This window comes from Siphateles boraxobius, unplaced genomic scaffold (genome assembly GCF_051911475.1).
Source record: "Siphateles boraxobius isolate OS27281-9 unplaced genomic scaffold, OSU_SipBor_1 25, whole genome shotgun sequence".
Classification (NCBI taxonomy): Eukaryota; Metazoa; Chordata; class Actinopteri; order Cypriniformes; family Leuciscidae; genus Siphateles; species Siphateles boraxobius.
Genome location: NW_027508866.1, coordinates 28,314,270 through 28,339,486, shown reverse-complemented (window position 1 = coordinate 28,339,486; position 25,217 = coordinate 28,314,270).

Below are 25,217 nucleotides of genomic sequence, written 5' to 3'. Positions count from 1 at the left end.
GAGCTTCGTTTCCTTGTTATGGGATCTTTCTGATGTTAAAAGTCAAGTCCGCCAGACAGTAGCCCTTATCGGAGCCCTTTGAACTTTTTTTCGTGGTCAAAAAGACTCCTCAAAAGGTTCAAAAGAGCTTGGTATTCTTGTTATTGGCTCTTTCTAAAGTGTAAAAAGTCAAGTCCGCCAGACAGTAGCCCAAATCGGGCCGTTTGAACTTTTTTTTCTGGTCAAGTTGGCTCCTCAAAAGGTTCAGAAAAGTTTTGTATCCTTCTTATGGGCTCTTTCTGATGTAAAAAGTCAATTTCGACAGACAGTAGCCCGTATAGGGGCCGTTTGAACTTTTTTTTTGGTCAAAAAGACTCCTCAGAAGGTTCAAAAGTGCTTCGTATCCTTCTTATGGGCTTTTTCTGATGTTAAAAGTCAAGTCCGCCAGACAGTAGCCCCCATTTGGGCCGTTTGAACTTTTTTTTTCTGGTCAAAAAGGCTCCTCAAAAGGTTCAGAAGAGCTTCTTATCCTTCTTATGGGCTCTTTCTAAAGAGTAAAAAGTCAAGTCCACCAGACAGTAGCCCATATCGGGCCGTGAGAACTTTTTTTCTGGTCAAAAAGGCTCCTCAAAAGGTTCAAAAGAGCTTCTTATCCTTCTTATTGGCTTTTTCTGATGTTAAAAGTCAAGTCCGCCAGACAGTAGCCCCCATTTGGGCCGTTTGAACTTTTTTTTCTGGTCAAAAAGGCTCCTCAAAAGGTTGAAAAGAGCTTCGTATCCTTTATTGGCTCTTTCTGCTGTTAAAGGTCAAGTCCGCCAGACAGTAGCCCGTATAGGGGCCGTTTGAACTTTTTTTTCTGGTCAAAAAGGCTCCTCAAAAGGTTTAAAAGAGCTTTGTATTCTTCTTATGGGCTCTTTCTACAGTGTAAAAAGTCAAGTACGCCAGACCGTAGTCCATATCGGGCCGTGAGAACTTTTTTTCTGGTCAAAAAGGCTCCTCAAATGGTTTAAAAGAGCTTTGTAGCCTTCTTATGAGTTCTTTCTAAAGTGTAAAAAGTTAAGTCCGCCAGACAGTAGCCCTTATCGGGCCGTTTGAACTTTTTTTTCTGGTCAAAAAGGCTCCTCAAAAGGTTCAAAAGAGCTTTGTATCCTTCTTATGGGCTCTTTCTGATGTTAAAAGTCAAGTCCGCCACACAGTAGCCCATATCGGGCCGTTTGAACTGTTTTTTCAAGTCAAAAAGGCTCCTCAAAAGGTTCAAAAGAGCTTTGTATCCTTCTAGTGGGTTCTTTCTAAAGTGTAAAAAGTAAAGTACGTCAGACAATAGCCCATATCGGACCGTTTGTACTTTTATTCTGGTCAAAAAGGCTCCTCAAAAGGTTCAAAAGAGCTATGTATCCTTCTTATGGTCACTTTCTGATGTTAAAAGTCAAGTCCACCAGACAGTAGCCCTTATCGGGGCCGTTTGATCTTTTTTTCTGGTCAAAAAGGCTCCTCAAAAGGTTCAAAAGAGCTTCGTATCCTTCTCATGGGCTCTTTCTGATGTTAAAAGTAAAATCCGCCAGACAGTAGTCCATATCGGGCCGTGAGAACTTTTTTTCTGGTCGAAAAGGCTCCTCAAAAGGTTCAAAAGAGCTTCGTATCCTTTTCATTGGCTCTTTCTGATGTTAAAAGTCAAGTCCGCCAGAAAGTAGCCAGTATCGGGCCGTTTTAAGTTTTCTTTCTGGGCAAAAAGGCTCCTCAAAAGGTTCAAAAGAGCTTTGTATCCTTCTTATGAGTTCTTTCTAAAGTGTAAAAAGTCAAGTCCGCCAGACAGTAGCCATATCGGGCCGTATTAACTTTTTTATCTGGTCAAAAAGGCTCCTCAAAAGGTTCAAAAGAGCTTCGTATTCTTTTTATTGGCTCTTTCTGTTGTTAAAAGTCAAGTCCGACAGACAGTAGCCCTTATCGGAGCCCTTTGAACTTTTTTTCGTGGTCAAAAAGACTCCTCAAAAGGTTCAAAAGAGCTTGGTATTCTTGTTATTGGCTCTTTCTAAAGTGTAAAAAGTCAAGTCCACCAGACAGTAGCCCAAATCGGGCCGTTTGAACTTTTTTTTCTGGTCAAATTGGCTCCTCAAAAGGTTCAGAAAAGTTTTGTATCCTTCTTATGGGCTCTTTCTGATGTAAAAAGTCAATTTCGACAGACAGTAGCCCGTATAGGGGCCGTTTGAACTTTTTTTTTGGTCAAAAAGACTCCTCAGAAGGTTCAAAAGTGCTTCGTATCCTTCTTATGGGCTTTTTCTGATGTTAAAAGTCAAGTCCGCCAGACAGTAGCCCCCATTTGGGCCGTTTGAACTTTTTTTTCTGGTCAAAAAGGCTCCTCAAAAGGTTCAAAAGAGCTTTGTATCCTTCTTATGGGCTCTTTCTAAAGAGTAAAAAGTCAAGTCCACCAGACAGTAGTCCATATCGGGCCGTGAGAATTTTTTTCTGGTCAAAAAGAGCTTTGTAGCCTTCTTATGAGTTCTTTCTAAAGTGTAAAAAGTCAAGTCCGCCAGACAGTAGCCCTTATCGGGCCGTTTGAACTTTTTTTTTCTGGTCAAAAAGGCTCCTCAAAAGGTTCAAAAGAGCTTTCTATCCTTCTTATGGGCTTTTTCTTGTGTTAAAAGTCAAGTCCGCCAGACAGTAGCCCATATCGGGCCGTATTAACTTTTTTCTCTGGTCAAAAAGGCTCCTCAAAAGGTTCAAAAGAGCTTCGTATCCTTCTTATTAGCTCTTTCTGTTGTTAAAAGTCAAGTCCGACAGACAGTAGCCCGTATCGGGCCATTTGAAGTTTTTTTTTCTGGTCAAAAACGCTCCTCAAAAGGTTCAAAAGAGCTTTGTATCCTTCTTATGGGCTCTTTCTACAGTGTAAAAAGTCAAGTACGCCAGACCGTAGTCCATATCGGGCCGTGAGAACTTTTTTTCTGTTCAAAAAGGCTCCTCAAAAGGTTCAAAAGAGCTTTGTATCCTTCTTATGGGCTCTTTCTGATGTTAAAAGTCAAGTCCGCCAGACAGTAGCCCATAATGGACCGTTTGAACAGTTTTTTCAAGTCAAAAAAGGTCCTCAAAAGGTTCAAAAGAGCTTTGTATCCTTCTTATGGGCTCTTTCTAAAGTTTAAAAAGTAAAGTACGCCAGACAATAGCCCATATCGGACCGTTTGAACTTTTTTTCTGGTCAAAAAGGCTCCTCAAAAGGTTCAAAAGAGCTATGTATCCTTCTTATGGGCACTTTCTGATGTTAAAAGTCAAGTCCGCCAGACAAGTAGCCCTTATCTGGGGCTGTTTGAACTTTTTTTTCTGGTCAAAAAGGCTCCTCAAAAGGTTCAGAAGAGCTTTGTATTCTTATGGGCTCTTTCTATTCTTACAGTATTCTTTCTAAAGTGTAAAAAGTCAAGTCCGCCAGACAGTAGACCATATCGGGCCGTTTGAACTTTTTTTTCTGGTCAAAAAGGCTCCTCAAAAGGTTCCAAAGAGCTTTGTATCCTTCTTATGGGCTCTTTCTGATGTTAAAAGTCAAGTCCGCCAAAAAGTAGCCAGTATTGGGGCTGTTTTAACTTTTTTTTCTGGTAAAAAAGGCTCCTCAAAAGGTTCAGAAGAGCTTTGTATCCTTCTTATGGGCTCTTTCTGATGTTAAAACTCAAGTGCGCCAGACAGTATTCTGTTTCGGGGCTGTTTGAACTTACTTTCCTGGTCAAAAAAGCTCCTCAAAAGGTTCAGAAGAGCTTTGTATCCTTTTTATGGGCTCTTTCTGATGTTAAAAGTCAAGTCCGCCAGAAACTAGCCCAGATCGGGCCGTTTTAAGTTTTTTTTCTGGTCAAAAAGGCTGCACAAAAGGTTCAAAAGAGCTTTGTATCCTTCTTATGGGCTCTTTATAAAGTGTAAAAAGTGAAGTCCGCCAGACAGTAGCCCATATCGGGCCGTTTGAACTTTTTTTCTGTTCAAAAAGGCTCCTCAAAAGGTTCAAAAGAGCTTCGTATCCTTGTTATGGGATCTTTCTGATGTTAAAAGTCAAGTCCGCCAGACAGTAGCCCTTATCGGAGCCCTTTGAACTTTTTTTCGTGGTCAAAAAGACTCCTCAAAAGGTTCAAAAGAGCTTGGTATTCTTGTTATTGGCTCTTTTTAAAGTGTAAAAAGTCAAGTCCGCCAGACAGTAGCCCAAATCGGGCCGTTTGAACTTTTTTTTCTGGTCAAATTGGCTCCTCAAAAGTTTCAGAAAAGTTTTGTATCCTTCTTATGGGCTCTTTCTGATGTAAAAAGTCAATTTCGACAGACAGTAGCCCGTATAGGGTCCGTTTGAATTTTTTTTTTGTCAAAAAGACACCTCAGAAGGTTCAAAAGTGCTTCGTATCCTTCTTATGGGCTTTTTCTGATGTTAAAAGTCAAGTCCGCCAGACAGTAGCCCCCATTTGGGCCGTTTGAACTTTTTTTTTCTGGTCAAAAAGGCTCCTCAAAAGGTTCAGAAGAGCTTCTTATCTTTCTTATGGGCTCTTTCTAAAGAGTAAAAAGTCAAGTCCACCAGACAGTAGTCCATATCGGGCTGTGAGAACTTTTTTTCTGGTCAAAAAGGCTCCTCAAAAGGTTCAAAAGAGCTTCGTATCCTTCTTATTGGCTTTTTCTGTTGTTAAAAGTCAAGTCCGACAGACAGTAGCCCGTATCGGGCTATTTGAAGTTTTTTTTTCTGGTCAAAAAGGCTCCTCAAAAGGTTCAAAAGAGCTTTGTATCCTTCTTATGGGCTCTTTCTACAGTGTAAAAAGTCAAGTACGCCAGACCGTAGTCCATATCGGGCCGTGAGAACTTTTTTTCTGTTCAAAAAGGCTCCTCAAAAGGTTCAAAAGAGCTTTGTATCCTTCTTATGGGCTCTTTCTGATGTTAAAAGTCAAGTCCGCCAGACAGTAGCCCATATTGGGCCGTTTGAATGTTTTTTCAAGTCAAAAAAGGTCCTCAAAAGGTTCAAAAGAGCTTTGTATCCTTCTTATGGGCTCTTTCTAAAGTGTAAAAAGTCAAGTCCGCCCAACAGTAGCCCGAATTGGGGCCATTTAAACTTTTTTCCTGGTCAAAATGGCTCCTCAAAAGGTTCAAAAGGGCTTTGTATCCTTCTTTTGGGCTCTTTCTGATGTTAAAAGTCAAGTCCGCCAGACAGTAGCCCCTATCAGGGCCGTTTGAACTTTTTTTTCTGGTCAAAAAGGCTTCTCAAAAGGTTCAGAAGAGCTTCGTATCCATCTTACGGGCTTTTTCTAAAGAGTAAAAAGTCAAGTCCGCCTGACAGTAGCCCGTATAGGGGCCGCTTGAACTTTTTTTTCTGGTCAAAAAGGCTCCTCAAAAGGTTCAGAAGTGCTTCGTATCCTTATGGGCTCTTTCTGATGTTAAAAGTCAAGTCCGCCAGACAGTAGCCCTTATCTGGGGCTGTTTGAACTTTTTTTTTCTGGTCAAAAAGGCTCCTCAAAAGGTTCAGAAGTTCTTTGTATCCTTCTTATGGGCTCTTTCTGATGTTAAAAGTCAAGTCCGCCAGACAGTAGCCCTTATCTGGGGCTGTTTGAACTTTTTTTTCTGGTCAAAAAGGCTCCTCAAAAGGTTCAAAAGAGCTTCGTATTCTTCTTATGGGCTCTTTCTGATGTTAAAAGTCAAGTCCGCCAGAAAGTAGCCAGTATTGGGGCTGTTTTAACTTTTTTTTCTGGTAAAAAAGGCTCCTCAAAAGGTTCAGAAGAGCTTCGTATCCTTCTTATGGGCTCTTTCTGATGTTAAAAGTCAAGTCCGCCAGACAGTATTCCGTTTCGGGGCTGTTTGAACTTACTTTCCTGGTCAAAAAAGCTCCTCAAAGGTTCAGAAGAGCTTTGTATCCTTTTTATGGGCTCTTTCTGATGTAAAAAGTGAAGTCCGCAAGACAGTAGCCCATATCGGGCCGTTTGAACTTTTTTTTCTGGTCAAAAAGGCTCCTCAAAAGTTTTAAAAGAGCTTCGTATCCTTGTTATGGGATCTTTCTGATGTTAAAAGTCAGTCCACCAGACAGTAGCCCTTATCGGAGCCCTTTGAACTTTTTTTCGTGGTCAAAAAGGCTCCTCAAAAGGTTCAAAAGAGCTTGGTATTCTTGTTATTGGCTCTTTCTAAAGTGTAAAAAGTCAAGTCCGCCAGACAGTAGCCCAAATCGGGCCGTTTGAACTTTTTTTTCTGGTCAAATTGGTTCCTCAAAAGGTTCAGAAAAGTTTTGTATCCTTCTTATGAGCTCTTTCTGATGTAAAAAGTCAATTTCGACAGACAGTAGCCCGTATAGGGGCCGTTTGAACTTTTTTTTTGGTCAAAAAGACTCCTCAGAAGGTTCAAAAGTGCTTCGTATCCTTGTTATGGGCTGTTTCTGATGTTCAAAAGTCAAGTCCGCCAGACAGTAGCCCCCATTGGGGCCGTTTGAACTTTTTTTTCTGGTCAAAAAGGCTCCTCAAAAGGTTCAGAAGAGCTTCGTATCCTTCTTATGGGCTCTTTCTAAAGAGTATAAATTCAAGTCCACCAGACCGTAGTCCATATCGGGCCGTGAGAACTCTTTTTCTGGTCAAAAAGGCTCCTCAAATGGTTCAAAAGAGCTTTGTAGCCTTCTTATGAGTTCTTTCTAAAGTGTAAAAAGTCAAGTCCGCCAGACAGTAGCCCTTATCGGGCCGTTTGAACTTTTTTTTCTGGTCAAAAAGGCTCCTCAAAAGGTTCAAAAGAGCTCCGTATCCTTCTTATTGGCTCTTTCTGTTGTTAAAAGTCAAGTCCGACAGACAGTAGCCCGTATCGGGCCATTTGAAGTTTTTTTTCTGGTCAAAAAGGCTCCTCAAAAGGTTCAAAAGAGCTTTGTATCCTTCTTATGGGCTCTTTCTACAGTGTAAAAAGTCAAGTACTTCAGACCGTAGTCCATATCGGGCCGTGAGAACTTTTTTTCTGGTCAAAAAGGCTCCTCAAATGGTTTAAAAGAGCTTTGTAGCCTTCTTATGAGTTCTTTCTAAAGTGTAAAAAGTTAAGTCCGCCACACAGTAGCCCTTATCGGGCCGTTTGAACTTTTTTTTCTGGTCAAAAAGGCTCCTCAAAAGGTTCAAAAGAGCTTTTTATCCTTCTTATGGGCTCTTTCTGATGTTAAAAGTCAAGTCCGCCACACAGTAGCCCATATCGGGCCGTTTGAACTGTTTTTTCAAGTCAAAAAGGCTCCTCAAAAGGTTCAAAAGAGCTTTGTATCCTTCTAGTGGGTTCTTTCTAAAGTGTAAAAAGTAAAGTACGTCAGACAATAGCCCATATCGGACCGTTTGAACTTTTATTCTGGTGAAAAAGGCTCCTCAAAAGGTTCAAAAGAGCTATGTATCCTTCTTATGGTCACTTTCTGATGTTAAAAGTCAATTCCACCAGACAGTAGCCCTTATCGGGGCCGTTTGATCTTTTTTTCTGGTCAAAAAGGCTCCTCAAAAGGTTCAAAAGAGCTTCGTATCCTTCTCATGGGCTCTTTCTGATGTTAAAAGTAAAATCCGCCAGACAGTAGTCCATATCGGGCCGTGAGAACTTTTTTTCTGGTCGAAAAGGCTCCTCAAAAGGTTCAAAAGAGCTTCGTATCCTTTTCATTGGCTCTTTCTGATGTTAAAAGTCAAGTCCGCCAGAAAGTAGCCAGTATCGGGCCGTTTTAAGTTTTCTTTCTGGGCAAAAAGGCTCCTCAAAAGGTTCAAAAGAGCTTTGTATCCTTCTTATGAGTTCTTTCTAAAGTGTAAAAAGTCAAGTCCGCCAGACAGTAGCCATATCGGGCCGTATTAACTTTTTTATCTGGTCAAAAAGGCTCCTCAAAAGGTTCAAAAGAGCTTCGTATTCTTTTTATTGGCTCTTTCTGTTGTTAAAAGTCAAGTCCGACAGACAGTAGCCCTTATCGGAGCCCTTTGAACTTTTTTTCGTGGTCAAAAAGACTCCTCAAAAGGTTCAAAAGAGCTTGGTATTCTTGTTATTGGCTCTTTCTAAAGTGTAAAAAGTCAAGTCCACCAGACAGTAGCCCAAATCGGGCCGTTTGAACTTTTTTTTCTGGTCAAATTGGCTCCTCAAAAGGTTCAGAAAAGTTTTGTATCCTTCTTATGGGCTCTTTCTGATGTAAAAAGTCAATTTCGACAGACAGTAGCCCGTATAGGGGCCGTTTGAACTTTTTTTTTGGTCAAAAAGACTCCTCAGAAGGTTCAAAAGTGCTTCGTATCCTTCTTATGGGCTTTTTCTGATGTTAAAAGTCAAGTCCGCCAGACAGTAGCCCCCATTTGGGCCGTTTGAACTTTTTTTTCTGGTCAAAAAGGCTCCTCAAAAGGTTCAAAAGAGCTTTGTATCCTTCTTATGGGCTCTTTCTAAAGAGTAAAAAGTCAAGTCCACCAGACAGTAGTCCATATCGGGCCGTGAGAATTTTTTTCTGGTCAAAAAGAGCTTTGTAGCCTTCTTATGAGTTCTTTCTAAAGTGTAAAAAGTCAAGTCCGCCAGACAGTAGCCCTTATCGGGCCGTTTGAACTTTTTTTTTCTGGTCAAAAAGGCTCCTCAAAAGGTTCAAAAGAGCTTTCTATCCTTCTTATGGGCTTTTTCTTGTGTTAAAAGTCAAGTCCGCCAGACAGTAGCCCATATCGGGCCGTATTAACTTTTTTCTCTGGTCAAAAAGGCTCCTCAAAAGGTTCAAAAGAGCTTCGTATCCTTCTTATTAGCTCTTTCTGTTGTTAAAAGTCAAGTCCGACAGACAGTAGCCCGTATCGGGCCATTTGAAGTTTTTTTTTCTGGTCAAAAACGCTCCTCAAAAGGTTCAAAAGAGCTTTGTATCCTTCTTATGGGCTCTTTCTACAGTGTAAAAAGTCAAGTACGCCAGACCGTAGTCCATATCGGGCCGTGAGAACTTTTTTTCTGTTCAAAAAGGCTCCTCAAAAGGTTCAAAAGAGCTTTGTATCCTTCTTATGGGCTCTTTCTGATGTTAAAAGTCAAGTCCGCCAGACAGTAGCCCATAATGGACCGTTTGAACAGTTTTTTCAAGTCAAAAAAGGTCCTCAAAAGGTTCAAAAGAGCTTTGTATCCTTCTTATGGGCTCTTTCTAAAGTTTAAAAAGTAAAGTACGCCAGACAATAGCCCATATCGGACCGTTTGAACTTTTTTTCTGGTCAAAAAGGCTCCTCAAAAGGTTCAAAAGAGCTATGTATCCTTCTTATGGGCACTTTCTGATGTTAAAAGTCAAGTCCGCCAGACAAGTAGCCCTTATCTGGGGCTGTTTGAACTTTTTTTTCTGGTCAAAAAGGCTCCTCAAAAGGTTCAGAAGAGCTTTGTATTCTTATGGGCTCTTTCTATTCTTACAGTATTCTTTCTAAAGTGTAAAAAGTCAAGTCCGCCAGACAGTAGACCATATCGGGCCGTTTGAACTTTTTTTTCTGGTCAAAAAGGCTCCTCAAAAGGTTCCAAAGAGCTTTGTATCCTTCTTATGGGCTCTTTCTGATGTTAAAAGTCAAGTCCGCCAAAAAGTAGCCAGTATTGGGGCTGTTTTAACTTTTTTTTCTGGTAAAAAAGGCTCCTCAAAAGGTTCAGAAGAGCTTTGTATCCTTCTTATGGGCTCTTTCTGATGTTAAAACTCAAGTGCGCCAGACAGTATTCTGTTTCGGGGCTGTTTGAACTTACTTTCCTGGTCAAAAAAGCTCCTCAAAAGGTTCAGAAGAGCTTTGTATCCTTTTTATGGGCTCTTTCTGATGTTAAAAGTCAAGTCCGCCAGAAACTAGCCCAGATCGGGCCGTTTTAAGTTTTTTTTCTGGTCAAAAAGGCTGCACAAAAGGTTCAAAAGAGCTTTGTATCCTTCTTATGGGCTCTTTATAAAGTGTAAAAAGTGAAGTCCGCCAGACAGAAGCCCATATCGGGCCGTTAGAACTTTTTTTCTGTTCAAAAAGGCTCCTCAAAAGGTTCAAAAGAGCTTCGTATCCTTGTTATGGGATCTTTCTGATGTTAAAAGTCAAGTCCGCCAGACAGTAGCCCTTATCGGAGCCCTTTGAACTTTTTTTCGTGGTCAAAAAGACTCCTCAAAAGGTTCAAAAGAGCTTGGTATTCTTGTTATTGGCTCTTTTTAAAGTGTAAAAAGTCAAGTCCGCCAGACAGTAGCCCAAATCGGGCCGTTTGAACTTTTTTTTCTGGTCAAATTGGCTCCTCAAAAGTTTCAGAAAAGTTTTGTATCCTTCTTATGGGCTCTTTCTGATGTAAAAAGTCAATTTCGACAGACAGTAGCCCGTATAGGGTCCGTTTGAATTTTTTTTTTGTCAAAAAGACACCTCAGAAGGTTCAAAAGTGCTTCGTATCCTTCTTATGGGCTTTTTCTGATGTTAAAAGTCAAGTCCGCCAGACAGTAGCCCCCATTTGGGCCGTTTGAACTTTTTTTTTCTGGTCAAAAAGGCTCCTCAAAAGGTTCAGAAGAGCTTCTTATCTTTCTTATGGGCTCTTTCTAAAGAGTAAAAAGTCAAGTCCACCAGACAGTAGTCCATATCGGGCTGTGAGAACTTTTTTTCTGGTCAAAAAGGCTCCTCAAAAGGTTCAAAAGAGCTTCGTATCCTTCTTATTGGCTTTTTCTGTTGTTAAAAGTCAAGTCCGACAGACAGTAGCCCGTATCGGGCTATTTGAAGTTTTTTTTTCTGGTCAAAAAGGCTCCTCAAAAGGTTCAAAAGAGCTTTGTATCCTTCTTATGGGCTCTTTCTACAGTGTAAAAAGTCAAGTACGCCAGACCGTAGTCCATATCGGGCCGTGAGAACTTTTTTTCTGTTCAAAAAGGCTCCTCAAAAGGTTCAAAAGAGCTTTGTATCCTTCTTATGGGCTCTTTCTGATGTTAAAAGTCAAGTCCGCCAGACAGTAGCCCATATTGGGCCGTTTGAATGTTTTTTCAAGTCAAAAAAGGTCCTCAAAAGGTTCAAAAGAGCTTTGTATCCTTCTTATGGGCTCTTTCTAAAGTGTAAAAAGTCAAGTCCGCCCAACAGTAGCCCGAATTGGGGCCATTTAAACTTTTTTCCTGGTCAAAATGGCTCCTCAAAAGGTTCAAAAGGGCTTTGTATCCTTCTTTTGGGCTCTTTCTGATGTTAAAAGTCAAGTCCGCCAGACAGTAGCCCCTATCGGGGCCGTTTGAACTTTTTTTTCTGGTCAAAAAGGCTTCTCAAAAGGTTCAGAAGAGCTTCGTATCCATCTTACGGGCTTTTTCTAAAGAGTAAAAAGTCAAGTCCGCCTGACAGTAGCCCGTATAGGGGCCGCTTGAACTTTTTTTTCTGGTCAAAAAGGCTCCTCAAAAGGTTCAGAAGTGCTTCGTATCCTTATGGGCTCTTTCTGATGTTAAAAGTCAAGTCCGCCAGACAGTAGCCCTTATCTGGGGCTGTTTGAACTTTTTTTTTCTGGTCAAAAAGGCTCCTCAAAAGGTTCAGAAGTTCTTCGTATCCTTCTTATGGGCTCTTTCTGATGTTAAAAGTCAAGTCCGCCAGACAGTAGCCCTTATCTGGGGCTGTTTGAACTTTTTTTTCTGGTCAAAAAGGCTCCTCAAAAGGTTCAAAAGAGCTTCGTATTCTTCTTATGGGCTCTTTCTGATGTTAAAAGTCAAGTCCGCCAGAAAGTAGCCAGTATTGGGGCTGTTTTAACTTTTTTTTCTGGTAAAAAAGGCTCCTCAAAAGGTTCAGAAGAGCTTCGTATCCTTCTTATGGGCTCTTTCTGATGTTAAAAGTCAAGTCCGCCAGACAGTATTCCGTTTCGGGGCTGTTTGAACTTACTTTCCTGGTCAAAAAAGCTCCTCAAAGGTTCAGAAGAGCTTTGTATCCTTTTTATGGGCTCTTTCTGATGTAAAAAGTGAAGTCCGCAAGACAGTAGCCCATATCGGGCCGTTTGAACTTTTTTTTCTGGTCAAAAAGGCTCCTCAAAAGTTTTAAAAGAGCTTCGTATCCTTGTTATGGGATCTTTCTGATGTTAAAAGTCAGTCCACCAGACAGTAGCCCTTATCGGAGCCCTTTGAACTTTTTTTCGTGGTCAAAAAGGCTCCTCAAAAGGTTCAAAAGAGCTTGGTATTCTTGTTATTGGCTCTTTCTAAAGTGTAAAAAGTCAAGTCCGCCAGACAGTAGCCCAAATCGGGCCGTTTGAACTTTTTTTTCTGGTCAAATTGGTTCCTCAAAAGGTTCAGAAAAGTTTTGTATCCTTCTTATGAGCTCTTTCTGATGTAAAAAGTCAATTTCGACAGACAGTAGCCCGTATAGGGGCCGTTTGAACTTTTTTTTTGGTCAAAAAGACTCCTCAGAAGGTTCAAAAGTGCTTCGTATCCTTGTTATGGGCTGTTTCTGATGTTCAAAAGTCAAGTCCGCCAGACAGTAGCCCCCATTGGGGCCGTTTGAACTTTTTTTTCTGGTCAAAAAGGCTCCTCAAAAGGTTCAGAAGAGCTTCGTATCCTTCTTATGGGCTCTTTCTAAAGAGTATAAATTCAAGTCCACCAGACCGTAGTCCATATCGGGCCGTGAGAACTCTTTTTCTGGTCAAAAAGGCTCCTCAAATGGTTCAAAAGAGCTTTGTAGCCTTCTTATGAGTTCTTTCTAAAGTGTAAAAAGTCAAGTCCGCCAGACAGTAGCCCTTATCGGGCCGTTTGAACTTTTTTTTCTGGTCAAAAAGGCTCCTCAAAAGGTTCAAAAGAGCTCCGTATCCTTCTTATTGGCTCTTTCTGTTGTTAAAAGTCAAGTCCGACAGACAGTAGCCCGTATCGGGCCATTTGAAGTTTTTTTTCTGGTCAAAAAGGCTCCTCAAAAGGTTCAAAAGAGCTTTGTATCCTTCTTATGGGCTCTTTCTACAGTGTAAAAAGTCAAGTACTTCAGACCGTAGTCCATATCGGGCCGTGAGAACTTTTTTTCTGGTCAAAAAGGCTCCTCAAATGGTTTAAAAGAGCTTTGTAGCCTTCTTATGAGTTCTTTCTAAAGTGTAAAAAGTTAAGTCCGCCACACAGTAGCCCTTATCGGGCCGTTTGAACTTTTTTTTCTGGTCAAAAAGGCTCCTCAAAAGGTTCAAAAGAGCTTTTTATCCTTCTTATGGGCTCTTTCTGATGTTAAAAGTCAAGTCCGCCACACAGTAGCCCATATCGGGCCGTTTGAACTGTTTTTTCAAGTCAAAAAGGCTCCTCAAAAGGTTCAAAAGAGCTTTGTATCCTTCTAGTGGGTTCTTTCTAAAGTGTAAAAAGTAAAGTACGTCAGACAATAGCCCATATCGGACCGTTTGAACTTTTATTCTGGTGAAAAAGGCTCCTCAAAAGGTTCAAAAGAGCTATGTATCCTTCTTATGGTCACTTTCTGATGTTAAAAGTCAATTCCACCAGACAGTAGCCCTTATCGGGGCCGTTTGATCTTTTTTTCTGGTCAAAAAGGCTCCTCAAAAGGTTCAAAAGAGCTTCGTATCCTTCTCATGGGCTCTTTCTGATGTTAAAAGTAAAATCCGCCAGACAGTAGTCCATATCGGGCCGTGTGAACTTTTTTTCTGGTCGAAAAGGCTCCTCAAAAGGTTCAAAAGAGCTTCGTATCCTTTTCATTGGCTCTTTCTGATGTTAAAAGTCAAGTCCGCCAGAAAGTAGCCAGTATCGGGCCGTTTTAAGTTTTCTTTCTGGGCAAAAAGGCTCCTCAAAAGGTTCAAAAGAGCTTTGTATCCTTCTTATGAGTTCTTTCTAAAGTGTAAAAAGTCAAGTCCGCCAGACAGTAGCCATATCGGGCCGTATTAACTTTTTTATCTGGTCAAAAAGGCTCCTCAAAAGGTTCAAAAGAGCTTCGTATTCTTCTTATTGGCTCTTTCTGTTGTTAAAAGTCAAGTCCGACAGACAGTAGCCCGTATCGGGCCGTTTGAAGTTTTTTTTTTCTGGTCAAAAAGGCTCCTCAAAAGGTTCAAAAGAGCTTTGTATCCTTCTTATGGGCTCTTTCTACAGCGTAAAAAGTCAAGTACGCCAGACAGTAGTCCATATCGGGCCGTGAGAACTTTTTTTCTGTTCAAAAAGCCTCCTCAAAAGGTTCAAAAGAGCTTCGTATCCTTCTTATGGGCTCTTTCTGATGTTAAAAGTCAAGTCCGCCAGACAGTAGCCCATATCGGGCCGTTTGAACTGTTTTTTCAAGTCAAAAAGGCTCCTCAAAAGGTTCAAAAGAGCTTTGTATCCTTCTAATGGGCTCTTTCTAAAGTGTAAAAAGTAAAGTACGTCAGACAATAGCCCATATCGGACCGTTTGAACTTTTATTCTGGTCAAAAAGGCTCCTCAAAAGATTCAAAAGAGCTATGTATCCTTCTTATGGGCACTTTCTGATGTTAAAAGTCAAGTCCGCCAGACAGTAGCCCTTATCGGGGCCGTTTGAACTTTTTTCTGGTCAAAAAGGTTTCTCAAAAGGTTCAGAAGAGCTTCGTATCCTTCTTATGGGTTCTTTCTAAAGTGTAAAAAGTCAAGTCCGCCAAACATTAGCCCGAATTGGGGCCATTTAAACTTTTTTTCTGGTCAAAATGTTCAGAAGAGCTTTGTATCCTTCTTACGGGCTCTTTCTGATGTTAAAAGTCAAGTCCGCCAGACAGTAGCCCGTATCGGGGCCGTTTGAACTTACTTTCCGGGTCAAAAAGGCTCCTCAAAAGGTTCAGACGAGATTTGTATCCTTCTTATGGGCTCTTTCTGATGTTAAAGGTCAAGTCCGCCAGACAGTAGCCCTTATCGGGGCCGTTTGAACTTTTTTCTCTGGTCAAAAAGGCTCCTCAAAAGGTTCAGAAGAGCTTCGTATCCTTCTTATGGGCTCTTTCTAAAAAGTAAAAAGTCAAGTCCGCCAGACAGTAGCCCATATCGGGCCGTGTGAATTTTTTTTTCTGGTCAAAAAGGCTGCTCAAAAGGTTCAAAAGAGCTTCGTATCCTTCTTATCGGCTCTCTCTGATGTTAAAAGTCAAGTCCGCCAGAAAGTAGCCCATATCGGGCCGTTTTAAGTTTTTTCTCTGGGCAAAAAGGCTCCTGAAAAGGTTCAAAAGAGCTTTGTATCCTTCTTATGAGTTCTTTCTAAAGTGTAAAAAGTCAAGTGCGCCAGACAGTAGCCATATCGGGCCGTATTAACTTTTTTATCTGGTCAAAAAGGCTCCTCAAAAGGTTCAAAAGAGCTTTGTATCCTTCTTATTGGCTCTTTCTGTTGTTAAAAGTCAAGTCCGACAGACAGTAGCCCGTATCGGGCAGTTTGAAGTTCCCCTTCAGGGACTACCGCTGCGTGAAATCGCAGTGGGAACGCCCTCAGCGTGACGCGTCTGAAGCATGAATGAAATCAGTCAATGGAGAGAATGAGCGTACGGCGAGTGACGTCATCGACCAGGAAGCTATAAATATCCCCTGAGTACACAACACGCCAGCTTTTAGTTACTTCAGCAGCTCTGTGTGTGTCTGAATCTGTCGATTGTGTTTGTCTGTTTTGTCAGGAGTTTTCACTATATATATTTTATATAAAAAAACCAATATGAGCGAGCAGTATAAGAAGTGTGTTCCCCCCTGTACTCGAAAAAAAGAAAACACATCACGGGTGGGGATTCACACGAGCTAAGTGTGGCTTGTTTGGGAGTGCAGCAATGCCCAGTCGGCTCTCGAGGGAGTCGATTGTCAGCATTGCGAGCGTTTTCCCTTGAGAACTCTGCGCTCGCGGCGATCGCTCTTCGAGGAGAGTGATTTGCTGCGAGCTCCCCGAGGCTCGGGTCCCGCTTCTGTTGAGGCAGAGCGGCGGCGCTTGACTTGGGGCTCGCAGATGGATCTCGCTGGCGACGTTGAGACGGGCTCCGCCCTATCTCAGCTATCTCCGACGAGATCTAGTGCCTCTCACCCGGCTCTGGAAGCACGCGCTGCGGCGGTTACTTCTGCCCGGGTGGAGGCACATGATGATGTTGAATTGAGATTTTCCAGTTCTGAGGAGCTGGATGTCGAAAGTTTATTATCAGAGAAAACTAGTTTATCACATTATACTGCAAATGAAGAAGGTTTGATGGATGTATTATCTCGGGCTGTTGAAAAGCTAAAAAAAAAAAATAAATAACAGTATCGAGTGGCCAGCTGATAGACAGGTTTCTAGAATTAAAAGCAATCTAGATGATAGATTTCTGTCTGCATCACCTCAACCTTCTAGCCGGTGCTTACCGTTCTTCCCAGATCTTCATGCTGAGGTTTCAAAGACCTGGGTTAGACCGGTTTCAAGCAGAATTTACACAAATCAGTCCAATGCTTATGGTAACATTATTGGTGCTAAATCTGCTGGTTATGTGACGATACTGTAGGCGGAGGAGACGCTTGCGAGCTATCTCTCTCCTGCTTCATCGTCTTCACTTAAAGCACCGGCTCTTCCACCAAAAAATAAATAAATAAATAAATATATATACCTCTGTGCTGGTGGGGAAGGCTTACTCGGTGGCTCGGCAGGCGGCTGCATGTTTGCATACGATGACTTTTATGCAGGCTTTTCAGGCCGACCTGCTCAAAGGAAATCTGAGGGGGGTCCCCGCCGAGAGAGACTTGCGTTCACCTCCCTTAAGGGTGCCCTGTCTCTCCCGGCGCCCTCAGGGGCCCGTCCTACTAACCCTGCCGAAACAGGGCGTAGAAGGGTCTGGCGAGTGCTTTCCCGAGGGATGCTCGCCGCCTCTAAGGAGGGTTCTAGTGTGTTCAGACCAGTCGTTCCCTGCCGGTGCGCCGTTACAGGGCACTGTGTCTGTCACGCAGAATGTTCAACCAGAGCAAAGTCTTTCGTCGAGTTCGTCTTCAAAAAGAGCACAGCAGAAGCGGAGTGTCACGTCTCGTGCCCCCCTGCAGAGAAACTGGAGGGACGAGGCGGGGTGCTCTCCGGCGCGGCCTTCTCGGGGCAGGACTGATCTGAGGACAGTCATTGTCGCCAGAAAGGCCGCGTCGAAAAAGTCCTGACGGGCTGAACGTCAGGACTCTGAGGGTGGTCCCCATCGGGAAAAACTTGAGTTCACCGCACAAAAACACGGTGCCCTGTCTTTCTCGATGCCCTCAGGGGTCTGTTCTACTAACCCTGCCTATACAGGGCGTAGAGAGACTCGGCGAGCGATTTCCCGAGGGACGCTCGCCCCCCTCCAAGGAGGGTTGTGGAGTGCTCAGACCAGCTGTTTCCTGCCAGTATGTTACAGGGCGCTGTGTCTGTCACTCGGGATGTTCATCCGGAGGCCAGCCTCGAGAGGCTGGTTCCCTTAGTAGAGTTCCTGGCGGAATGGGTCCCCCACCCAGCAGGGAGTTAGGATACTACTTCATCGAAAAAAAAAAAATCCTGACGTGCTGAACGTCAGGGTTCTGAGGGTGGTCCCTATCGTGAAAGACCTGAGTTCACTGCACAAGAACACGGTGCCTTGTCTTTTCCGATGCCCTCAGTGGTCTGCTCTACTAACCCTGCCTTCACAGGGCGTAGAGAGACTCGGCGAGCGATTTCCCGAGGGACGCTCGCCCCCTCCGAGGAGGGTTGTGGAGTGCCCAGACCAGCTGTTCCCTGCCAGTACGTTACAGGGCGCTGTGTCTGTCACTGGGGATGTTCAAATCAGATCCGAGGACTGGTTTGTCATGATAGATCTAAAGGACGTTTACTTCCATGTATCTATCCTCCCTCAACACAGGAAGTTCCTGAGGTTCGCTTTCGGGGGCGAAGCGTACCAATATCGGGTTCTTCCGTTCGGCCTAGCACTGTCACCCCGAACATTCACGAAGTGTACGGATGCTGCTATAGCCCCGCTGAGGTTACAGGGCATCCGCTTTCTGTACTATATAGACAATTGCTTGATTCTAGCTCAATCGGAACAACAGGCGGTTCGGCACCGAGATGTCGTTCTTGCTAATATCAAGTGACTGGGGCTGAGGCTCAACGCCAAAAAGAGTGTTCTTTCTCCATTACAGAGAACCACTTTTCTAGGTGTAGTGTGGGATTCAACGACGATGCAGGCACGATTGTCACCTGCTCGTATTGCTTTGATTCTCGCTGCAGTAGATCAGGTCAAGCTAGGCCAGTCATCCACTGTAAAACAGTTCCAGAGACTGCTAGGTCTCATGGCAGCTGCGTCCAACGTGATACCTCTTGGCCTCTTGCACATGAGACTGTTACAGTGGTGGCTCAGGACCAAGGGATTCTCCCCGAGGGGAAATCCGCTTCGCATGATCGTGAGTTTGCGACGGTGTCATCACGCCCTGATCATGTGGAAAGATCCTTGGTTTCTGTCCCAAGGCCCTGTGTTAGGAGCTCCTTGTCGTCGCGTTATGCTAATGACAGATGCCTCTCTCACGGGTGGGCTCAGGGTCTGTGGGAGGACCATCATCGTCTGTGGCACTTAAACTGCCTAGAGATGTTGGCGGTGTTTCAGGCTCTGAAACACTTCCCCCCAGACCTAAGGGGCCACCATGTTCTTGTCCAGACAGACAACACATCGGTGGTTTCTTATATCAACCATCAGGGGGGTTTGCGTTCTTGCCCGCTTTACAAACTGGCACGTCAGATCCTTCTATGGTCCCAGGGGAAAATTCTTTCTCTGAGAGCTTTTATCTCCCGGGGTATTTAAATCAGGGGGCAGACATCCTGTTAAGACAGGGGCCGAGGCCCGGGGAATGGAGTCTTCACCCCGAGGTGGTGGAACTCCTATGGAAACATTTCGGTCTTGCCGAGGTAGACCTATTTGCTTCTCGAGAAACATCACACTGCCCGCTGTGGTTCTCTCTCAGCCATCCAGCCCCGCTGGGGTTGGATGCGATGGTACATCCGTGGCCGAGGTCACGCTTGTACGCTTTTCCCCCGATCGCTCTGCTCCCAGGAGTTCTGGAGAGGGTTCGCCGGGACGGGCTCAGTCTCCTGCTAATAGCCCCGTTCTGGTCGGCCCGGGTATGGTTTGCGGACCTAGTGTCTCTCCTCAACGGCTCTCCCCTAGAGATACCGATCAGGAGAGATCTGCTCTCTCAGGCGAGTGGGTCGATCCTTCACCCCCGTCTAGAGCTATGGAGGCTGTGGGCTTGGCCTCTGAGGGGGCCCAGCTCATAGATTCTGGTCTCTCGGCTGAGGTCGTTGAGACCATCCTCCGATCCAGAGCTCCCTCCACGAGGAAGTTATATGCCGCGAGGTGGAAACTTTTCACCTCTTGGTGTGGAGAGCGCCAGCAGGACCCAGTTAACTGCCCGGTTGGTACAGTCCTGGATTTCCTGCAGGACCGTCTCTCCACAGGGTTATCCCACTCCACACTGAAGGTCTATGTGGCGGCCTTAGCTGCTTACCACACCCCTTCAAGTGGAGGTTCCCTCGGGAAACACCCGCTTATGTCTCGCTTCCTTCGTGTCACCTTGAGGCTGAGGCCTGCAGTTCGCACAAGGGTACCAGCTTGGGATCTGGCCGTCATCTTAGAAGGTCTCTCCCTTGCTCCTTTCGAGCCCATCGAGGAAGTTTCGGAAAAGTTTCTTACTCTAAAGACTATCCTTCTTCTCGCTATCTCATCTCTAAAAAGAATTGGAGATATTCAAGCACTTTCGGTGGCTCCCTCGTGCCTGGAATTTGCTCCTGGTTGGTTAAGGCCTTTCTCTTTCCGAGACCAGGTTATGTTCCTAAGGTTCCAACTGTTTCAGTTAGACCTATAGTTCTGCAGGTTTTCTGTCCTCCGCCTTTTCTGACGTCAGACCAGGAGAAAATTAATTTGCTGTGCCCAGTTTGGGTTTTGATGCTTACGTCCACAGAGCTGCCCTGTGGAGGAGATCGGAACAAATGTTCGTCTGTTTGGGTCACCTAAGAAAGGGTGTCCTGCATCTAGAAAAAGGATGAGCAAGTGGGTGGTCGAGGCCATCCCACTTGCTTATGGTTCGGCCCATCAGCCTTCACTTTGGCTGTAAGGGCTCATTCCACCCGGAGTATGGCTGCTTCTACAGCTCTTCTTTCAGGAGCTTCTCTTCAGGACGTTTGTGATGTGGCAGGCTGGTCCTCACCGCACACTTTCGTTAGATTTTATTCCCTCGATCTTAGCTCCACTCCCGGGGCTCAGGTTCTCTCGTCGGTTTGTGTCTCCTAATGACACACGACGGGGATTTGGTCGTATGGGGATGTGGGTATTGCGTTCCCACTGCGATTTCACGCAGCGGTAGTCCCTGAAGGGGAACGTCCCGGGTTACGTATGTAACCCTAGTTCCCCGAAGGGACGGACGCTGCGTGTCCTGCCATACTCTCGGCATCCCCTTGGGTCGCTGCTTCAGTAACTTTTAAGCTGGCGTGTTGTGTACTCAGGGGATATTTATAGCTTCCTGGTCAATGACGTCACTCGCCGTACGCTCATTCTCTCCATTGACTGATTTCATTCATGCTTCAGACGCGTCACGCTGAGGGCGTTCCCACTGCGATTTCACGCAGCGTCCGTCCCTTCGGGGAACTAGGGTTACATACGTAACCCGGGATTTTTTTTTTTCTGGTCAAAAAGGCTCCTCAAAAGGTTCAAAAGAGCTTTGTATCCTTCTTATGGGCTCTTTCTAAAGTGTAAAAAGTAAAGTACGCCAGACAATAGCCCATATCAGACCGTTTGAACTTTTTTTATGGTCAAAAAGGCTCCTCAAAAGGTTCAAAAGAGCTATGTATCCTTATGGGCACTTTCTGATGTTAAAAGTCAAGTCCGCCAGACAGTAGCCCTTATCGGGCCGTTTGAACTTTTTTCTGGTCAAAAAGGTTTCTCAAATGGTTCAGAAGAGCTTCGTATCCTTCTTATGGGTTCTTTCTAAAGTGTAAAAAGTCAAGTCCGCCAAACAGTAGTCCGAATTGGGGCCATTTAAACTTTTTTTTCTGGTCTAAATGGCTCCTCAAAATGTTCAGAAGAGCTTTGTATCCTTCTTATGGGCTCTTTCTGATGTTAAAAGTCAAGTCCGCCAGACAGTAGCCCGTATCGGGGCCGTTTGAACTTACTTTCCGGGTCAAAAAGGCTCCTCAAAAGGTTCAGAAGAGTTTTGTATCCTTCTTATGGGCTCTTTCTGATGTAAAAAGTCAATTTCGCCAGACAGTAGCCCGTATAGGGGCCGTTTGAACTTTTTTTTTTGGTCAAAAAGACTCCTCAGAAGGTTCAAAAGTGCTTTGTATCCTTCTTATGGGCTCTTTCTGATGTTAAAAGTCAAGTCCGCCAGACAGTAGCCCTTATCGGGGCCGTTTGAACTTTTTTCTCTGGTCAAAAAGGCTCATCAAAAGGTTCAGAAGAGCTTTGTATCCTTCTTATGGGCTCTTTCTAAAGATTAAAAAGTCAAGTCCGCCAGACAGTAGCCCATATCGGGCCGTGTGATTTTTTTTTTCTGGTCAAAAAGGCTAATCAAAAGGTTCAAAAGAGCTTCGTATCCTTCTTATCGGCTCTCTCTGATGTTAAAAGTCAGGTCCGCCAGGAAGTAGCCCATATCGGGCCGTTTGAACTTTTTTTTCTGGTCAAAAAGGCTCCTCAAAAGGTTCAAAAGAGCTTCGTATGCTTCTTATGGGCTCTTTCTGATGTTAAAAGTCAAGTCCTCCATACAGTAGTCCATATCGGGCCGTGAGAACTTTTTTTCTGGTCGAAAAGGCTCCTCAAAAGGTTCAAAAGAGCTTCGTATCCTTTTCATTGGCTCTTTCTGATGTTAAAAGTAGAGTCCGCCAGAAAGTAGCCCGTATCGGGCCGTTTTAAGTTTTTTTTCTGTGCAAAAAGGCTCCTCAAAAGGTTCAAAAGAGCTTTGTATCCTCCTTATGAGATCTTTCTAAAGTGTAAAAAGTCAAGTCCGCCAGACAGTAGCCATATAGGGCCGTATTAACTTTTTTATCTGGTCAAAAAGGCTCCTCAAAAGGTTCAAAAGAGCTTCGTATCCTTCTTATTGGCTCTTTCTGTTGTTAAAAGTCAAGTCCGACAGACAGTAGCCCGTATCGGGCCGTTTGAAGTTTTTTTTCTGGTCAAAAAGGCTCCTCAAAAGGTTCAAAAGAGCTTTGTATCCTTCTTATGGGCTCTTTCTACAGTGTAAAAAGTCAAGTACGCCAGACAGTAGTCCATATCGGGCCGTGAGAACTTTTTTTCTGTTCAAAAAGGCTCCTCAAAAGGTTCAAAAGAGCTTTGTATCCTTCTTATGGGCTCTTTCTGATGTTAAAAGTCAAGTCCACCAGACAGTAGCCCATATCGGGCCGTTTGAACTGTTTTTTCAAGTCAAAAAGGGTCCTCAAAAGGTTCAAAAGAGCTTTGTATCCTTCTTATGGGCTCTTTCTAAAGTGTAAAAAGTAAAGTACGCCAGACAATAGCCCATATCGGGCCGTTTGAACTTTTTTTCCTGGTCAAAAAGGCTCCTCAAAAGGTTCAAAAGAGCTATGTATCCTTCTTATGGGCACTTTATGATGTTAAAAGTCAAGTCCGCCAAACAGTAGTCCATATCGGGCCGTTTGAACTTTTTTTTCTGGTCAAAAAAGCTCCTCAAAAGGTTCAAAAGAGCTTCGTATCCTTCTCATGGGCTCTTTCTGATGTTGAAAGTCAAGTCCGCAAGAAAGTAGCCTGTATCGGGCCTTTGTCCAGGTATATGTTTAGTAGGTCAAAAAGGGACCTCTGTATGGCTGATTTAAGATCAGAAGGAGTCTATAAGTTTATATAGTTTCTACACCTTTTGAGGGCCCTTTAGAATAACATCTAAGCAATATGCACTTTGTTGCATGGCAATGCATTCTAGAACTAACTCATTTTGTAGTGCATTAAAGAGATGTGCACTGCAATATGCTATTTTTGTTGTTTCATTCATTGTATAAAATGTCCGCCAGACAGTAGCCCATATCGGGCCGTTTGAACTTTTTTTCTGGTCAAAAAGGCTCCTCAAAAGGTTCAATAGAGCTTCATATCCTTCTCATAGGCTCTTTCTGATGTTAAAAGTCAAATTCGCCAGAAAGTAGCCCATATCGGGCCGTTTGAAGTGTTTTTCTGGTCAAAAAGGCTCCTCAAAAGGTTCAAAAGAGCTATGTATCCTTCTTATGGGCACTTTATGATGTAAAAAGTAAAGTCAGCCAGAGAGTAGTCCATATCGGGCCGTTTGAACTGTTTTTTCAAGTCAAAAAGGGTCCTCCAAAGGTTCAAAAGAGCTTTGTATCCTTCTTATGTGCTCTTTCTAAAGTGTAAAAAGTAAAGTACGCCAGACAATAGCCCATATTGGGCCGTTTGAACTTTTTTTTGGTCAAAAAGGCTCCTCAAAAGGTTCAAAAGAGCTATGTATCCTTCTTATGGGCACTTTATGATGTTAAAAGTCAAGTCCGCCAAACAGTAGTCCATATCGGGGCGTTTGAACTTTTTTTTCTTGTCAGAAATGCTCCTCAAAAGGTTCAAAAGAGCTTCGTATCCTTCTCATGGGCTCTTTCTGATGTTAAAAGTCAAGTCCGCCAGAAAGTAGCCTGTATCGGGCCTTTGTCCAGATAAATGTTTAGTAGGTCAAAAAGGGACCTCTGTATGGCTGATTTAACATCAGAAGGAGTCTATAAGTTTATATAGTTTCTACACCTTTTAAAGGCCCTTTAGAATAACACATAAGCAATATGCACTTTGTTGCATTATAATGCATTCTAGAAATAACTCATTTTGTAGTGCATTAAAGCTCCAGTAGGTAGCTTTTGTAAACAAATATTTGTTAAAACTGTCATTATGTCCTGAAAGTAGAGTACGAGACAGATAATCTGTGAAAAAAATCAAGCTCCTCTGGCTCCTCCCTGTGGTCCCACTGCCATTTGCAGAAATACACCGCTCCCGGTCAAAAACAACCAATCAGAGCCAGGAGGAATTTCTTAGCAGTGTCAATCACGCTCGCGTACGCACTGATCACCCCTCTCTTGCACAGCGCGAGCGCGTACCGTCGTTTGTGACTCTCCTGTTCAAACTCGTTCATCCAAATGAACGAATCTTTTTTTGAGTCATTTCGTTCATTCAACGAACGAAATGACTCGAAAAAAGATTTGTTCATTTTGAACAAGTCTTTTTCGGAGTCATTTCGTTCATTCAGCGAACGAATGACTCGAAAAAAGATTTGTTCATTTGGATGAACGAGTTCGAACAGGATCACGAACGTGCATCACAGAACAGAGCAAGGCGAGCATTTGTGCTTATAAAACTTAAAGTTTTTTATTTATTTTTGAAATGACCGATCGTTTCACTAGATAAGACCCTTATTCATCGTCTGGTATCGTTTAAAACCCTTTGAAGCTGCGCTGAAACTGTCCGCCAGACAGTAGTCCATATCGGGCCGTTTGAACTCCAGTCAAAAAGGCTCCTCAAAAGGTTCAAAAGGGCTTCGTATCCTTCTTATGGGCTCTTTCTGATGTTAAAAGTCAAGTCCGCCAGACAGTACTCCATATCCGACCGTGAGAACCTTTTTTTCTGGTCAAAAAGGCTCCTAAAAAGGTTCAAAAGAGCTTTGTATCCTTCTTATGGGCTCTTTCTGATGTTAAAAGTCAAGTCTGCCAGAGCTTTGTATCCTTATGGGATCTTTCTGATGTTAAAAGTCAAGTCTGCCAGACAGTAGTCCTTAATGGGCCGTTTGAACTTTCTTTCCTGGTCAAAAAGGCTCCTCAAAAGGTTCAGAAGAGCTTCGTATCCTTATGGGCTCTTTCTAAAGTGTAAAAAGTCAAGTCCGCCAGACAGTAGCCCGTATAGGGGCGGTTTGAACTTTTTTTATGGTCAAAAAGGCTCCTCTAAAGGTTCAAAAGTGCTTCGTATCCTTCTTATGGGCTCTTTCTGATGTTAAAAGTCAAGTCCGCCAGACAGTAGCCCTTATCGGGGCCGTTTGAACTTTTTTTTCTGTTGAAAAAGGCTCCTCAAAAGGTTCAGAAGAGCTTCGCATCCTTCTTATGGGCTCTTTCTAAAGTGTAAAATGTCAAGTCTGCCAGACAGTAGCCCATATCGGGCCGTTTAAACTTTTTTTTCTGGTCAAAAAGGCTCCTCAAAAGGTTCAAAAGAGCTTTTTATCCTTCTTATGGGCTGTTTCTGATGTTAAAAGTCAAGTCCGCCAGACAGTAGCCCATATCGGGCCATTTGAACTTTTTTTTCTGGTCAAAAAGGCTCCTCAAAAGGTTCAAAAGAGCTTTCTGACGTTAAAAGTCAAGTCCGCCAGACATTAGTCCTTATTGGGGCCATTTGAACTTTTTTTTCTGATTAAAATGGCTCCTCAAAAGGATCAAAAAAGCTTCGTATCCTTCTTATGGGCATTTTATGATGTTAAAAGTCAAGTTCGCCAGACAGTAGCCCTTATCGGGGCCGGGTGAACTTTT